This window comes from Puccinia triticina, chromosome 2A (genome assembly GCF_026914185.1).
Source record: "Puccinia triticina chromosome 2A, complete sequence".
NCBI classification, from domain to species: Eukaryota; Fungi; Basidiomycota; class Pucciniomycetes; order Pucciniales; family Pucciniaceae; genus Puccinia; species Puccinia triticina.
In genome coordinates, this window is record NC_070559.1 from 3,667,970 (window position 1) to 3,673,969 (window position 6,000).

Sequence of the window (6,000 nt, forward strand, 5' to 3'; positions counted from 1 at the left end):
CAAACCCAATTTAGTTTTTCGACAGTCGAGTAGGGTAGTATTAGTGTGTATGGTCGAGATAAAAGTTAGGAATTCTTTATCCAAGGCAACAGCTGAGGAAAAGACTTACTGCGAGTTCGTATCCTGAACACGTGTGTCTATATCGAGCACGACCACGAGGAGGATAGTAGTCGCGACATGGGATAACAGAACGGTTTGTTCTGGACAACGCTTTTTCGGGGAGATGAATCTAGCCTAAGCAATTCTGCTTTGGTAGAATCACCATGGTTATGTACACACAAAAAAAAAGGTCAAATACGTATCCTCCCACCCAGCCGCGGGCGGATCTCATCCAGTATGACCGATACCAATCACCGGCGCGGGTATTGGTCATACTGGAACGGACCAGAATGGCCGGAACAAAATGTCCATTGAGGGGAGTAGTTTGATCCCTTCTCAATGACCGGTCGGGGTCGGCCATCGACGGCTTGGTTGGTGAGTTGTTCTTGAAGGCCGGATGGCAGGTCGCGAAGGGAGTGTGCACCTGACAATGATCAAGACAAGGTTCACACTCCCCTCAATGACCGGAATAGACGGGCCATCGATGGGAGTGTGTACCCCCTCTTGATGGCCGGCTATCGAGTAGTGTGTTGCTCTCGATGACCTGTACAAGCGCCGGCCATTGAAAGGACATTTCGCACTCCTTTCGATGGCCGGATGTACGAGAAAGTAGATTATACACACCCGGCATCAAGAGTTCTTCAGCCTTGATGACCGGTACGGACCAGCTACCCGGCCATCAAGCGTGATCGCCGATACATGCTGACACATATGTAGATGAGCGCCGAGCGGTACAACCGGCCACGGGGAGGGGTAACACACAAGTCCCCTCGATGGCCAAGTTGTTCCGGTCATTGGGCCTTGATGACTGGTCCGTTCCAGCAGTTAAAGCACCCGCTTCCCGGGGAGACTACTCGCTGCTACTCGGCATGTCGGTTGCTTTTTTTTGTTGCACTTTTTTTTTGCTGTTGTTGCAAATCCACAACCAAATTAAATTGGTGATCTTTGTTTAGGCTACATTCAGGTTCGCCGCTTTTTCGGCTGCGCTGCGTTTTGCGCAGCGCAGCAATCTCTTTAGTCAACGCGCAGCGGGCAGATCGCCGCGCTACCCGCTTTTTGATCTCCCAGGAAAAAAAATGTAAATCCAAAGCGCCCTAAATCAGCGGTCTCGTAGCGGGGGACCGCTGATTTGTGGTGGTAGCGCAGCGGTTTAAATATTGTGTTTTTAAAAATCCTTGGACAGATCTGCAGGATTTTCCTGGATTTTTGCCCAAGGTTCAAGGCTGTTCAACAATCATTGATTCGTGATTTTAACCCTCAAAGGCCATGATGTCGTCGTCGATGATCATCTTGGTCACAGCAGCCAGTAGGCATGACTAGCATCTATCCCCCCACCAACCCAACCTGTGAAGGCTCAGCGACACAAATGTCACAATTCGGGATTGATCTTATGGGTAGGCAAAACCCACCCTCAGGATACTTTTCTGCCAGCAAGCTCTGACGCATTCGCCAGATTGGCCCGCAACCGGCTCTGATGAATGCAAGTTGAGGATTCTATTTGTTTCAGACTGGTGGATTTGGATGCTAATCTTTTGTTTGTTTTTTCCTGCATGTAGCCGCAGGTCATCCACTTCACCACCATGTTCAAGCTGTTCTTTTGAAAGCCAGGGAAGGAGGCGTACAACATGATCCAACCAAGCAAGAAGTGGTTTGAGGTCTCGGTCTTGGCCAGATCAATGAACCGTCAGGAGTTTTGAACCCTTGTTACTAGATTGCAAGATACCATACATGTCTACTCAGCCTTATAATCTTACCCTTTTGATTCCAATACGCCTCTGAAGAATTTTGTACTGCCCCAATATCCACCTTCCTCTTGACCACTGAGCCATCAAAACCCATTGCAAATATTCCAGAGACAGTCTTTTTAACCCATCTCAACTTCAATAGATCCCAGTCAAAGTGTGGGGCCAAAGCCGCTTTTTTTAGGAAGCTTTTTCCTCATCCTGATGGCTTGTTCATGCAACGCTAGCGCTGCTGCTGCTGCAAAACCCAAGGCTGAAAAAGCTAAGCTTGAGGAAGAGCAGGGAAAATCAAGACTCAAACGGGCAAGCCTGCAGCTCTCCCTTTGAAACTGGTCAACAGCGCCGTCAGCCAGCGCACATTGACGTCAATGCCCCCTCAATCCAAGATTGCCGGCAAAAGCAGCACCCCCTCCGCCCTTTCATCTGCTCAGAATATCAAAGACTTTGGCAAGTTCTCTCACCCCAAAAACATACAGTCACTGCGCTTGGAACTGAATGCCAATGCCACACCCGGCAAGTTTCACAACAATTTTATTTTTTATTTGAGAAAATAAAACAATAATGAGCAAAACCTAAAAGAAGAAAAGGATGTTATTACAAATTTGGTAAGGGATGGCTGTTAAGTACTTTATGCTTGATAGTTTTAGTGATGTAATCAAAGATAGTTATAAATAATGAAAAGAAGGAAGTTTAGACCAGCAAAAAAATCAATCTAGCAAAAAGACACAGTAGCCACAGTGTTTGTACCACTTATAGCAAAGGGGTGCTGTCAGTACTTCTGGGTTGTCCAAGCAGGTCAAGATTTGTGAGGCTTGCAATTCCTGCTTGATCGCTGAAAATCCGAGTTTGATGGGGTTCAGCTTGGGGCAATACGTTGGCAAAATCCTGAGTCGGACGCCAGCAGCGCCGCACAAGGCTTGAGCTTGTTTGCCTCGATGGCATGTAGCCACCTCGCATACAACAACGGAGTTCACCTTGGGGTAGTGGTTCATTCAAGGAAGCTTGGCAGTAGGGGAAAGTCAGTGGAAATCCTGATGATACTGAAAACTGATTAACTCGCCAAGTCAAATTCCAAAAAATGCTCAAATTGGCGACCGGTGAACACCTCAAAAGCTGTTGTGAGGGTCACCTGCCCTTCAATTGAGATCACTGGGAGCAGGCTCAGCCGGGTTGCATTCTGATTGGCAAGGAACCCCTTGGAGGGGGTGCCTCGTGGCGACCTGGCAAGTGATCAGAGGAGATCCTTGTCACAGAAGGCAATTTCATCTAGACAGCCAGCCAATCAAAAATTGTCAGCTGTGGGAGCCAAAAAAGAAAGGTTGGTTGGATATACACACCTGTAAACACCAAGAGTTTGGCTGGATAATACACCATCCGCTCCATGAACGCGTATTTGGCGACCAGACTTTCCAAATGTTTTTGGTTTCAGGTTTTTTAGGGTGATTGCCAGACATTTGACAAGGTTACGGGCAGGACTTCGGTCAATTTGTACAGCTTCTCGCGGCAGAAACAAGCTGGGTTTGAGTCGTACGAGCTCAATCATAGAGGCACAATCTTTTCTTGAGGGTTCTGCCGGCCACGACTTTCATAAGTATCCGGGTCCCTGATCACACAACATCGAGCTCTTAGTAAAGGCCGAGCCATTGAGAAAACAACTGCCGCAAAATCAAACATCGGAGAAGCCGTCGGATGTCTGGAAACAACAGGCCCTCAAGGGCCATTCGAACGGCGTGAACTTTAGTGTCCGGAGCGTAGGACCGGAAAACCATTGCACTATTTGTATTGGTGAGGCCAACATTGTTGAGAGAAGCGGGCCAAAGGCTGCAGTGTTGGTGGTCGTGGTGGTGGCTGTGGTGGTGATTGGATGGGGTGGGACGCTTGCTGATGCTTGATCACAGCAAGGCATGTGATATCATGAATCACCACTGTGGGTGGCAAAAACCAAAGGCAAAATAGGCTGCTGGGCAGTGTAAGCACATAACTCTAAGCCATCAAATGCCTCATTTGTCCAAGCATTCATCAAAACACAATCAGAAAAAGAAAAAAGATGTGGGTTAAAATAAAAAAAAGAAGTTCCAAAGCAGAAAAAAATTCTACTATCCCCTAATTCAGCAGATAGCTTAGCAGATTTTTGCTTCCACTGCTTCGTTGCATTGTGGGAGAGTGGATGACTTCCCATCGGCATTTAGAGAGCTCTACATGCCCCTCTAAATCCTAAATTCAGATACCTACCAAAACTACTACTAGCACACTCAAAAGCAGTGAGCTGTAACGTTGAGAAAACATTTTCCTCTCTAACAAAAATTATGCTTTTGATTGTCTAAATTGAGATCTGCAAGGCTCCCAGGCCTGAAGGGAAGTCATCCAGTAGCGGTCAATTACTAAATAGTGCAGTGATGTTTCCACTGTGCTATTGTTTTTTGGTCTGGTCACATAGCAGTCAACCGCTGTGCTATGCTGAAAGGTCACTTTTTTTAGGGTATGTAGCACAGCTGATATACTGTTGATAGTCAGTGATTATTCAGCCAAAATGGGCATCTGAATTGAATACAATTAAGCAGATAGTTAGACTAACCTTACATTACTTTTCAAAATTTACTGTAAACTAGCACTCAGGGAAAGGTTTTTGGGGGCTTTATTGCAAGAACACCACATGAGGACCATAGGTCCCCACTGGATCTGTAACAGGGAAAACACCTGAAGTGCTCAAGGATATCTTTTTGTATATTGGAGCAGTACTTTCAGATACAAGCTTTTGCCTCAAGTGGACATTTGCTTAACCTATGTGCTTCATTTTTGTATTGTTTTGTTCTCCTGGCCTAGGTAGAACTTTATCTGAGACTGATTCTTTCTTCTCAACACAAAATCAGGCTCTTTGGTGCAATCAAAGCCTATGATTTATCATTTTCCTATTTTGAAAACGGTAGGGTGAAACACTGCGCTATGCGCTTTATTTCTCTATCTCCAAAAATGAAAACCTAGATAGAAGAATTTTATGAATATTTTTTTATATTATTGCTCCTCCCACACCCAAGAAGCAGATCTAATTTTCCAGCTTCTTTTACTGTACTTAAAAATCCTCAAAAACATGAAACAAGCTAGTCTTTTTTTTCCAAGGCCCAACCAAGGGTGAAAGCTCTGTGCTTCAAAAGCGCAGCGCAGCGGTTTTGGTGACTGCTGCGCTGCGCTGAAGGTAGCGGCCCCGCCCGCTGCGCTAACACTTTTTGGGTCTGGCAAGAAGCGGGGACCCGCTACTTTCAGTGGTAGCGCAGCGGAACCATTGCTGTGATACCGCTTCTTGAGCTGGCCGCGTAGCGCTCCCCCGCTGCCAGCCAAAAAAGCGCAGCGCAGCTGTTTTGGTGGCTGCTTCCCGGCGCTAGGCCTCAACTCCCCGCGCCCACGTAGCTCAGCAGGGACCTCTGAGCTAGGTAAGCACCTAACTTAACTAAGTCCCTCTGTAACTGAAGGGGGGAAGCCGTCCCGCAGGGACCCTCCGAAGGAGGGACTTACGCCCTATGTCCAAGTTTTGCCTGACAGCAAAACGATTTATCCCATAATTTCCTTCTTGTCTCCATATCTCACCCATTTTACATGATTCCACCCCACATCCGGGGAACAAAATGTGCGCTTGATTCTTGCGCTCATCATGGTGCCGTCGGATGCTCATAAGGGGTGGATCCCAGCTCTCAACTTGGCTTGGAACACTTAAAAGCGAGTCTTACCAAGCCTGTACGCCTAAGAGTGGGCATGTGTGTACACGGTCAGGATTGATAAATACAGTATGTTATACAAGATTCAGTTGCCTAAAGATTCCAGTTGTTCCATCTTGTAACAAAATGTTACAAGCACTTGGTAACACAATCTCTCGTACTTCCTATCTCTTGAATCGCCCAGTCCAGCAAACAATCCACCAGAGCAAAATGAAAACCTCAACTGAATCAGTCACAAACACCCATCGCGTCAAGATCCCCACCATTGTAACAGCCTTGAGCGATGAGCTACTTGATCAGTATGTTACTCAAGAAAGTGTTGCCTTCTACCATGACCAACCAAAGCCTTTGCAGGTCAAAGCTGTCTCAACCCTTGTTCGAGGTCGGAACTGCTTTCTGCGCGCGGGAACTGGATTTGGGAAAACAAGGATATCTGAAATGTATTTCAA